Consider the following 12,312-nt stretch of genomic DNA (forward strand, 5'->3'; position numbering starts at 1 on the left):
AATAGATAGGAAAATATTGCATGAAATAAAAGATATATGTATTATATATAAACATTTCTAAAATCTAAGTGTTTTTTTAAGACGTAGCATGATTTTAAACTTATCACAAATGCAAGTGTAGTATATATATTGTATGGTTTACAAAAAAAATAGGAAGAAGAAAAATGTTGTCGCCTTAATAATAACAAAATATTAATGGCTATCATGTCTGTTGAAAATTAATAACAAATTAGCATCAGAAAAATATTACTAGTAGGCCATTAAAGCATTTAGAAAGTTTGTGGTTTTTGAAAATATTTTTAAATATTATGAATTTTTTGTAGACTGAAATTACTTTTGTTTGAAGTACACACTTTTGATTTGTTCTATTTTAAAGTGACAATACTTTGATTGAATAAGTGTAATTTTCAATTGATTCAAACCAGATAGTCCCTATATATATATAAAATGTTCACTGCATTTATAGTTTTATTTTGATGTTTTCTGATTTGTCAATCCGTCCTTTTAAACACATTTTATATTCTAGCTTAACATTTAAGATTTGATATTTCTATATTTAAAGCAATCCATCCATTTTTCAGAATTTCTATATTTATTTAATTTTTATATTTTTATTGTGTTTTTACATTTTTTTTGTTTAGATGTATTTTTGTACTTTTGTACAGAAGTGTCAAATTAGTTAAATGATTATTGTCGTTATGTTGTCTTGTTAAGCTTGTTATTATTGTTTTTATTGTTTTTGTACAGAGGATAACAGAACAGATAATATCATATAACGACTTTAAAATGCATACTGCCAACTCATTATAAACTTTGCATATTATGCTTAGCAAAGAATTTTGATACAAACCTCTCTCTAAAAGTCAAGTATAAGAGAAGATGCAATAAGTGTACAGTGGTCTGAGTTTTAATTTGAATTTATGAATTTTACTTGGGATTTTTATACCCCCGCTTTAAAAAAGGGGGGGTATACTGTTTTACCTCTGTCTGTCAGTCCGTCCGTCAGTCCGTCCATCAGTCCGTCCGTCAGTCAGTCCGTCCCATGAAACTTTCGTCACATTTTTAGCTCACCTGGCCCGAAGGGCCAAGTGAGCTATTCCCATCACTTTGCGTCCGGCGTCCGGCGTCGTCGTCCGTCGTCGTTAACTTTTACAAAAATCTTCTCCTCTGAAACTACTGGGCCAAATCAAACCAAACTTGGCCACAATCATCATTGGGGTATCTAGTTTAAAAAATGTGTGGCGTGACCCGGTCAACCAACCAAGATGGCCGCCACGGCTAAAAATAGAACATAGGGGTAAAATGCAGTTTTTGGCCTATAACTCAAAAACCAAAGCATTTAGAGCAAATCTGACATGGGGTAAAAATGTTTATCAGGTCAAGATCTATCTGCCCTGAAATTTTCAGATGAATCGGTCAATCGGTTGTTGGGTTGCTGCCCCTGAATTGGTAATTTTGAGGAAATTTTGCTGTTTTTGGTTATTATCTTGAATATTATTATAGATAGAGATAAACTGTAAACAGCAATAATGTTCAGTAAAGTAAGATCTACAAATAAGTCAACATGACCAAAATGGTCAGTTGACCCGTTTAGGAGTTATTGCCCTTTATAGTCAATTTTTAACCATTTTTCGTTAATTAAAGTAATCTTTTACAAAAATCTTCTCCTCTGAAACTACTGGGCCAAATTAATCCAGACTTGGCCACAATCATCTTTGGGGTATCTAGTTTAAAAAATGTGTGGCGTGACCTGGTCAACCAACCAAGATGGCCGCCACGGCTAAAAATAGAACAAAGGGGTAAAATGCAGTTTTTGGCTTATAACTCGAAAACCAAAGCATTTTGAGGAAATCTGACTGGAATAAAAATGTTTATCAGGTCAAGATCTATCTGCCCTGAAATTTTCAGATGAATTGGTCAATCGGTTGTTGGGTTGCTGCCCCTGAATTGGTAATTTTGAGGAAATTTTGCTGTTTTTGGTTATTATCTTGAATATTATTATAGATAGAGATAAACTGTAACCAGCAATAATGTTCAGCAAAGTAAGATCTACAAATAAGTCAACATGACCAAAATGGTCAGTTGACCCGTTTAGGAGTTATTGCCCTTTATAGTCAATTTTTAACCATTTTTCGTTAATTAAAGAAATCTTTTACAAAAATCTTCTCCTCTGAAACTACTGGGCCAAATTAATCCAAACTTGGCCACAATCATCTTTGGGGTATCTAGTTTAAAAATGTGTGGTGTGACCTGGTCAACCAACCAAGATGGCCGCCACGGCTAAAAATAGAACAAAGGGGTAAAATGCAGTTTTTGGCTTATAACTCAAAAACCAAAGCATTTTGAGGAAATCTGACATGGGATAAAAATGTTTATCAGGTCAAGATCTATCTGCCCTGAAATTTTCAGATGAATTGGTCAATCGGTTGTTGGGTTGCTGCCCCTGAATTGGTAATTTTGAGGAAATTTTGCTGTTTTTGGTTATTATCTTGAATATTATTATAGATAGAGATAAACCATAACCAGCAATAATGTTCAGCAAAGTAAGATCTACAAATAAGTCAACATGACCAAAATGGTCAGTTGACCCGTTTAGGAGTTATTGCCCTTTATAGTCAATTTTTAACCATTTTTCGTTAATTAAAGTAATCTTTTACAAAAATCTTCTCCTCTGAAACTACTGGGCCAAATTAATCCAAACTTGGCCACAATCATCTTTGGGGTATCTAGTTTAAAAAATGTGTGGCGTGACTTGGTCAACCAACCAAGATGGCCGCCACGGCTAAAAATAGAACATAGGGGTAAAATGCAGTTTTTGGCTTATAACTCAAAAACCAAAGCATTTTGAGGAAATCTGACATGGGGTAAAAATGTTTATCAGGTCAAGATCTATCTGCCCTGAAATTTTCAGATGAATCGGTCAATCGGTTGTTGAGTTGCTGCCCCTGAATTGGTAATTTTGAGGAAATTTTGCTGTTTTTGGTTATTATCTTGAATATTATTATATATAGAGATAAACTGTAAACAGCAATAATGTTCAGTAAAGTAAGATCTACAAATAAGTCAACATGACCAAAATGGTCAGTTGACCCGTTTAGGAGTTATTGCCCTTTATAGTCAATTTTTAACCATTTTTCGTTAATTAAAGTAATCTTTTAGAAAAATCTTCTCCTCTGAAACTACTGGGCCAAATTAATCCAAACTTGGCCACAATCATCTTTGGGGTATCTAGTTTAAAAAATGTGTGGCGTGACCTGGTCAACCAACCAAGATGGCCACCACGGCTAAAAATAGAACAAAGGGGTAAAATGCAGTTTTTGGCTTATAACTATGAAACCAAAGCATCTAGAGCAAATCTGACAAGAAGTTAAATTGTTAATCAAGTCAATATCTATCTGCCCTGAATTTTTCAGATGAATTGGACAACTGGTTGTTGGGTTGCTGCCCTCCTATTGGTAATTTTTAAAGAAATTTTGCCGTTTTTGGTTATCTTGAATACTATTATAGATAGCGATAAACTGTAAACAGCAATAATGTTCAGCAAAGTAAGATCTACAAATAAGTCAACATGACCTAAATGGTCAATTGACCCCTTAAGGAGTTATTGCCCTTTATAGTCAATTTTTAACAATTTTCATTAATTTGGTAAATTTATGTAAATTTTTACCAAATATAGTTCTCTGTTACTAATGGGCAAAGTTCATTATAGATATAATTGTAAGAAGCAAAATCGTTCAGTAAAGTAAGAACTTCAAACACATCACCATCACCAAAATACAATTTTGTCATGAATCCATTTGTGTCCTTTGTTTAATATGCACATAGACCAAGGTGAGCGACACAGGCTCTTTAGAGCCTCTAGTTCTCAGGAACTACACATCCACCCTTTCTGTAATTTGGTATCAACATTTATATATGTTAGCCATACCGTGTGATGCGTTTTCAGATTCATCACTTGACAACTTCCTGTTTACCGAACACTTGTATGATTTTACACATGATAGCCAAGTTTAAAATTTTCGTCACATTTTTCTCAGCAACTACAATACAAGGATTTCTGAAATTTGGTTTCAGGATTTATATAAGTCAGCTATACCGTGTGATGCGTTTTCAGATTCATCACTCGACAACTTCCTATTTACCGAACACTTGTATGATTTTACACATGATAGCCAAGTTGAAAATTTTGGTCACATTTTTCATGATTTCATAATTAAAATATTTATTATGTCAAGAGAAGTAACATTTTAGTTTGTAAATGAAAGGAACTACGTTTTAACATTTTTTTAGCTTAATTTGAAAATATCTTGCATGTACAAACTCCAGAATTTAAAGATTTGTCAACTGAGCAAATTTGCCTTACAAATTAAATAAAAAAATCTGTCTCATATTTTGTCAATGAAAATATCAGTAAATATTCATATTATTTGAAGAAAACTACATTTGAAGTTAAACCTCATCTGTCAAGCATTTTAATTCTCAAAATTTTATAGGTGAAACATTACACTTAATGCATCTTTTCTATGTATCTTGTTTTCTGTTCAAACATTCCAGCTAATCGTACACTAACATGTAAATATATATATATATATATATATATATTGTGTATAATTGTCTGCCTAAACATGTGTAGTATAAGTCTATAGTAGAAACTAGTCAGTGTGTATCAGTATTATAATGTTGTAATGAGAGACTTTGTATGTGCTAGGACTATGCTTTGTAGTTGTTTTAGCATTTAATTTTTAAAATATTGCATTAAAAGTTGCATGCAGTTTAATAAGGAGTAAAACTTCAGTGTATGAAAATGTAACACAAATTCCTATTAATCTATAGCTATGTTTTGGGGCAAAAATATGTATACAGTACCTTGCTTTTTTATATATATATTTCTGTATAAATGCTGAATTGCTGTAAATTCTTTGCTTCATATGCTCATCATAACACAATGCTATTTTCAGTAGGATTAGATGAAAAATTATAAAAAATAAGGTATACATATTTGCACTTTTTTTTTTAGAATTAAGAATATTTTAGTTCATAGGGAAAATATGTAATCAGTTCTTCAGTATTGAATTTGCTTTTAATATACATGCATAATATTTTATAAACAACACCAGTGCTTATGCTTCTAGGAGATTATTTACTAGCTGATTTTTGTTTTAGATATAACTAAATTAGCTCAAAAGCAAAATGTATATTTTTTTTTTAAAAAGTCTTTCAAATTAACTTTCCTTCAAAGTCTGGTTTTACAGTATTCCTAATCAAGTGAAGTTCACAGAATATTTATGTGTCTTGTCAAGTTTTATTTTAATCTTGCTGTGATCACACTAGTTTTAATGTTTCACATATCAGTATTTGTTTTGCTCAGATTTTCCACTGAATTAAGCCAGCTCTCAGCTTGTCACATTATATGTATGTCACTAGAAATGTTCACTGATAATCAAAGGCCTATTTTTTCTGGTACAAATTGTTTTTGAAGATTTGCCTTTTTAATTTACATAATTTTTGTTTATCGTTGGTGGAGGATAATATAACAGTGTGTTCTTCACTTGTTAACTAGCAAGTTTGAATGGGTAGCTCTAAAATATAAAAGTTTAAGCTATACCTATAGTGTTTATGTCATAAAATCATCATTTTATTTTAGAAAAATTACATAACTAAAATGTCTACAAAATAAATAATTATCATTGACTGTTGCACACTGTTTCTTATGTATGCATACTTTCATGCCAGTGTAGTTAAAAAATATATATTTAATTATGAACTTTAAATGCACTTCATATTTTTCCATTTTCTATTCTTGTATAAAATTTTATTAAATTTTTACTCTTCTTACAAACTAGAAATTACAGGCATTTTTGAAATATATATTGGTTCATTGAGCTTTGCTTTGGTAGAAAATATTTTTAGGAAGCTTTTACTAAGTAAAGTTTTTTAGATTATGATATTATGGATTCTGTCCCTTGTCTGTCTCTAGATTTGGACACAAATTTATACAAATCACATATTGAGAAAAATATGGTTGTTATTTATTTGCAATAAATAGAACTTTTCTTAAAGAGAATAATATTAATCATGTAGCTAATAGATGCTTTAAATCTTTATGAATTTGGAAATAAATATCTTGACATACTTTTCAAATAAAATAACCAGTTTTATATATACTGTCATTTTTTAAATTGAGAATTTTGGTATGAATATATAAAAAAAAATAAATAATTCAAATGCAAATAACAATTGTCATTATAAACTAATTGTTCAGACATTCAAGAGTTACTGTATGAAAGTAGACAATGGCATTGAAAGTTTGGTATAAAAACAAGTTAATGAAATTATCCATATTTCAATTATTTTATGATTTAAAAGAACTTTGGCAAACATTTACAAGAGAAAAGGTAGTGTATACAGCATATATAGTTACCTTGAAAAAGATCAAGTGAAACAAATAGGTACATTGTTATGAAATTGTGATATAAATAGTTGTTGTTATTTCTGCCTTGAAGATAGTGATATGTTGCTCAAGATGTAGAAATTTTATCAAATAAACTTTTAAAAAAATAAATTATTCTCTAATTATTTGTTCTAACTTATTAGTGGCATATTGTGGTATCATTGAATTGAATACATTTATGTAGGTAATATTTTCCTGAGGTTAAAACACTTTAAAATTGTAGTTTGCTCCTTTTCCAATGAATGCGTATTCATACGCACAAAAGGAGATATGGGGTACGTCAATGATCCAGCAAACCAACAACACAAAAAACTTAACTTATAATCTATATGACAGATACATGAAGAATGAACTTTGACTTGCTGGGTATCGAGATTTATGAAAGTTAGAATAGCAGAGATTTGAGTACAGTAAAACCTGATATCAAGGTCATCTCTATTAGCTGTTATCAAGGTCATCTCTATTACCTGGACACTGGTCTCCAGTTAAATCCCCAGAATATAAGTCATAGAGACGCTAATACACCTCAGTACCTCATTTGATCTTTTTCAAATTACTGTAGGGTATAGTTTTTACATAGTTATTGCATTATTCCAAGTCTTTTAGACTCGGTTCATATAACAAGGCTATTTACCTCTTTATACCTGGCCAATAAAACCATTGAAAGGTACAAATTTCAGTCTGACAGGGTTCTTCTGACCATGACTTTATTTGCATGGTTCATTTATTAATGTTCAGTTTTCCTGATTAGGTTAAATCATTACTTACTAATAGTACTTGGTTTGTAGAATCATTGCCTTTCTTCTGACAAGGCTTCAGTAAATTAAAAGCTAACTAAATATTACTAGTATGTTATATGCATATACATATTCATGGATCTACAATCTGTCGATACCTGTAACTTGGCTTTGCACAAGGTCATGTTTTTTTCTGGCTGTTTATGACGTCTTTACACTAAATCCATTGGATGTTGGATGTGTACGGATTAATAGTTTAGTCTTAGTTGCATGATTTTTTTATTAGTTGTTAGTGGCTTTGAACTAGCTGTCAGATAACTGCGAGTACTCTCAGATCTGTTCATTGTGTCTTTTTGTGTCGGGCCCCGTCCACTTGTATTTTTATACCCCACGCAACGAAGTTGCGAAGGGTATAATGTTTTTGACCCGTCCGTCCGTCCGTCAGTCCGTCAGTCCTGTTTCTTGTCATCGCAACTCCTCTCAAACCACACAACAGAATTTCACAAAACCTTTTTATATGAAAAGGACATGTTATGTAGTTGTGCATATTGACAGGAAATTACGATTCAATATTTTTTCTAGGAGTTACGCCCCTTTGAACTTATTTGCTTCAATGTACTACTGCAACAGTTTGTCATCGCAACTCCTCTCAAACCACACAACAGAATTTCCTGAAACCTTTTTGAGATAATAAGGACATACTACGTAGATGTGCATATCGACAGGAAATTACGATTCAATTTTTTTTCTAGGAGTTACGCCCCTTTGAACTTATTTACTTTAATGTACTACTGCAACAGTTTGTCATCGCAACTCCTCTCAAACCACACAACAGAATTTCACGAAATCTTTTTATATGAAAACGACATATTATGTAGTTGTGCATATCGACAGGAAATTACGATTCAATTTTATTTCTAGGAGTTACGCCCCTTTGAACTTATTTGCTTCAATGTACTACTGCAACAGTTTGTCATCGCAACTCCTCTCAAACCACACAACAGAATTTCATGAAACCTTTTCAGATAATAAGGACATACTACGTAGATGTGCATATCGACAGGAAATTACGATTCAATTTTTTTTCTAGGAGTTACGCCCCTTTGAACTTATTTACTTTAATGTACTACTGCAACAGTTTGTCATCGCAACTCCTCTCAAACCACACAACAGAATTTCACGAAATCTTTTTATATGAAAAGGACATATTATGTAGTTGTGCATATCGACAGGAAATTACGATTCAATTTTATTTCTAGGAGTTACGCCCCTTTGAACTTATTTGCTTCAATGTACTTCTGCAACAGTTTGTCATCGCAACTCCTCTGAAACTACATAACAGAATTTCATGAAACCTTTTCAGATAATAAGGACATACTATGTAGATTTGCATATCGAAAGGAAATCACGATTCAATTTTTTTCCTAGGAGTTACACCTCTTTGAACTTATTTGCTTTAAGGTACTACTTCAACAGTTTGTCATCTCAACTCCTCTAAAAACATACAACAGAATTTCATGAAATTTTGTAGATAATAAGGACATACTATGTAGATGTGTATATTGACAGGAAATTATTATTCAGTATTTTTTCTTATACAATTTTTTTTTCTTATACTTATTTATTTAATTTCTCCAATGACAATGTGGGGACGTGGGGTATGTGAGCGTGCTCACTAAGGTTCTTTAATTGTCCATCTGATGAGTTAAGTCTTTTTCAACTGATTTTTATAGTTCATTCTTATGTTGTACTGTTATACCATTGTCCCAGGTTAGGGGGAGGGTTGGGATCCCGCTAACATGTTTAACCCCGCCACATTATTTATGTATGTGCCTGTCCCAAGTCAGGAGCCTGTAATTCAGTGGTTGTCGTTTGTTTATGTGTTACATATTTGTTTTTTGTTCATTTTTTTACATAAATAAGGCCGTTAGTTTTCTCGTTTGAATTGTTTTACATTGTCTTATCGGGGCCTTTTATAGCTGACTATATGGTATGGGCTTTGCTCATTGTTGAAGGCTGTACGGTGACCTATAGTGGTTAATGTCTGTGTCATTTTGGTCTTTTGTGGATAGTTGTCTCATTTGCAATCATACCACATCTTCTTTTTTATATTACCTGACCTTTGAACTGATTTTGTGGTTCATTGACCAAAGTTTAGTGTCTGTGACTTGTAACTATAATAAAAATGTAATCTACATCTATGAAATCATTGCAAGATGTCCATGTTTCATGTCTCTCGGAAAGAGCGTTCATCTGACTTTACCCTATTTTTATGTTTCATGGAAATGTTTTGTGCTTCATCTAGAAATGCCTTCCTCTTTAATGTTTTTAGTGTGTATAAATGTACATTATTAGACAAAAGTGCATAGCATTAAATCAGATGTGATGTTTCAGTGTGTCTGCTATTGTCCAATTTAAATAGGGAAGATGAGCTATACATCATGCTATAGATGATTATACTATCATTGTAGATTAAAGAATTAGCATGTGACGCATGTATGAGAATGAGCAAAACTATTTTCTCTATTCTAAAATTCTTGTTTGCTACTGCTAAATTCCATAATTGGTTTGAAAGTTTATATCCTGAAAAACAACAGTATATATATATATAAATTTCATTCACACCTATATAAAGTGTTAAAATATGGATCTAGGAAAAGCAACAACATTTATTGGTAAGGTGTGTTTTTCTGTGTTTCATATTTGAATTAATTCAGATGAATTTATGTTTTTATTTGTGTTTGATAAATTACTGTTCCAGTCACATGCTAAGAATGCAGTTTACAGTCTTATTAAGAACAATTCTATTATGTCTATGTTGTGACATTCATAATATTGTACTTGTATAAAAAATTACAAGAAAAGTATGAATACCTCATGTACCAAGGAGACAATTATCCTTTTACCAGAGACCAAAACTGGTATAGGTCACTTAACCTTCTGCAATGACTACATATAAAGCAACTAAAAGAAGAGAAAAAAATGCTATGTATAATTAACATTTCTGGAGCTGTGCATTTTGTTCACGGCTTGATGAAAATAAGTCTTACTAGAAATTAATATACTTTAATTATTGTCATAAAAGAGCTTTTTTGTCATCAAAAACAATACTTGACCTTCTCTGATACCATTTCAGTAACTACTATCTATCAAGGAAGTTTATTATTGCTTTATTAAAACTAGATTTTGATTTCATTCTAATTTTTTGTTTAATACTCATATGAAATTTTATTTATAAAAAAATATGGGCAGCATTTATAAACTACTGTTGTATGGATAAAACCAAGAACACATTAAATAAGTGAAAACAAGTCTGTTTTATGATGCCAACAAGGGAGGTATTGAGACCCAACAATGCAAGTTTTTCACCATTTTTCACAAATTTATGTGCTTCATAGTTGAATATTTGACCCAACAAAATATAGAAAAGTAAAAGTAAAAATAAATACTCTTGCAGCACGTCTCCATAAATGATGATGAAAGACTAGCAATATATTACCATGTATTTCCCTCTGCAAAAAATCAGGCAGTCTTTTCCTCCAGCCAAATGGTTGTGTGCCCTTAGTCTTAAAAATAACATATTTCCCCTTAAATCCAAGTTTTTTTTTTTAATTTAGTGTCATCTTTTTTTTTTAATAATTTATGATAAAATTAGGTATGGGTGCTTTGAAATGAAAATTGCCATTTCAAAATCATATCTTTAGAAAAAAAAAACTTTTTTTAAAAGACAAAGCATAAAACCCGCCAAAGGGGAGGTAAGTCATTAATTTTCTTGGACTCTCAGGAGTAGACAACTCTGTATAGAAAACACCTGTCGTCAAGACGATACATAAACAGCTTCAATTTTAACCGTCTTATTGCAATTTAAATGCAATGCCTAAAGCGTCAATGTTTGACTTAAATTGATAAATCAATATATAGTTACCTATTCTGTTCGTCCATTATGTAAAATTTATTCATAGCAGAAGCAATGAGACGTGAGTTTCATTGAAATCTCAGGTACAGTTTATTTTTTTTTAACTCCCGTGTATGTGGGTTGTTGTATTGTAATCTGCATTCAATTAGTTGTAGTGTTTAATTTCTTACAATCAAAACAATTTTAGTAACATTATCTAATTCACTTGTAAAGTTGTAAACTGCACTCATTTCAACATGTCACAAGTTGAAATCTTTTACTGTTTTTGTGTTCATTTCTTTTTTCTTTACTTTCGATTTGTGTTTCTTTTAATGACCTGATTTAATGATTTTACTAATAGCTAGCTTTTGGATCAATACTGATGGAATGTCACATCAAATTCCATACATCTCTGAAAAGGGGGGGGGCAGACCTTTTTTCGGGACTGGGGATCAGGTGTTTTTAAGCTCAGTATTTCCGGAATGACCCTTTCAGGATCCAGGATTTCTTTTTTCGATGTTTTCGGGATGTCAGGATTTATTTTTTTTTAATTTGGGACCTCAGGATTTCATGTTTTTAAGCCCCGGATTTGGGGATCAGAACCCCTCCGACCCAACCACCCCACCCCCTCCCCATCTCTTCCTTGTATAATTTTGAAGCTCACATGTGTGTTTTTTTTTCTGCTTTGAACGGAGTGGCCAAATCAGATTCAGATACATTGTATATGTACAGACTACAGTTGAGATGTGATTATTTATAAAAGTCCCATTAATACTACATTTTGTACATTCAAAGTTTTAACAAAAATAAAATGAACACCCGTTTTTCAGACCTGCCAACTATTCCGATTTATGGGGGATATCCTCCATGAAAAATGTTGACCTGCATTTTGAAATTCTTTATATTATTTTAAAACTAAAAATACAAAATGAAAGTTACTATTACTGATGACAGATATGACAGAACTTATAAATAATAGGAGTAGCATACATTATATTGACTAACTGTATAGATCTGTATACACTGCAGAGAATTCAAAGGATCAAGGATTTGAAGTTAGGGGCACTCCTGCGAATTTGGCTTTAAGCTCCCTTTTTACACAAAAATTAATGACTGTAATTTATCATGCAGGTATGCCATGTGTAAATCTGGGACTTCACTTTTCCAATTTTCTACTATGACAAAGCGCTTGTGTCATTGTTATGTTTCAATTTGAACTTCTGTCAAAT

At 31.7% G+C, this 12,312-nt stretch overlaps 1 protein-coding gene across 1 annotated transcript in view; it reads left to right on the forward strand.

Annotated features, from left to right (window-relative positions):
* The window catches only part of LOC143042975 (von Willebrand factor A domain-containing protein 3B-like), a 58,695-nt gene that overhangs the window by 26,756 nt on the left and 19,627 nt on the right, over positions 1–12,312 (forward strand). The gene's annotated exons all lie outside the window — the stretch shown is intronic.

Source organism: Mytilus galloprovincialis, chromosome 8, assembly GCF_965363235.1.
Source record: "Mytilus galloprovincialis chromosome 8, xbMytGall1.hap1.1, whole genome shotgun sequence".
NCBI classification, from domain to species: domain Eukaryota; kingdom Metazoa; phylum Mollusca; class Bivalvia; order Mytilida; family Mytilidae; genus Mytilus; species Mytilus galloprovincialis.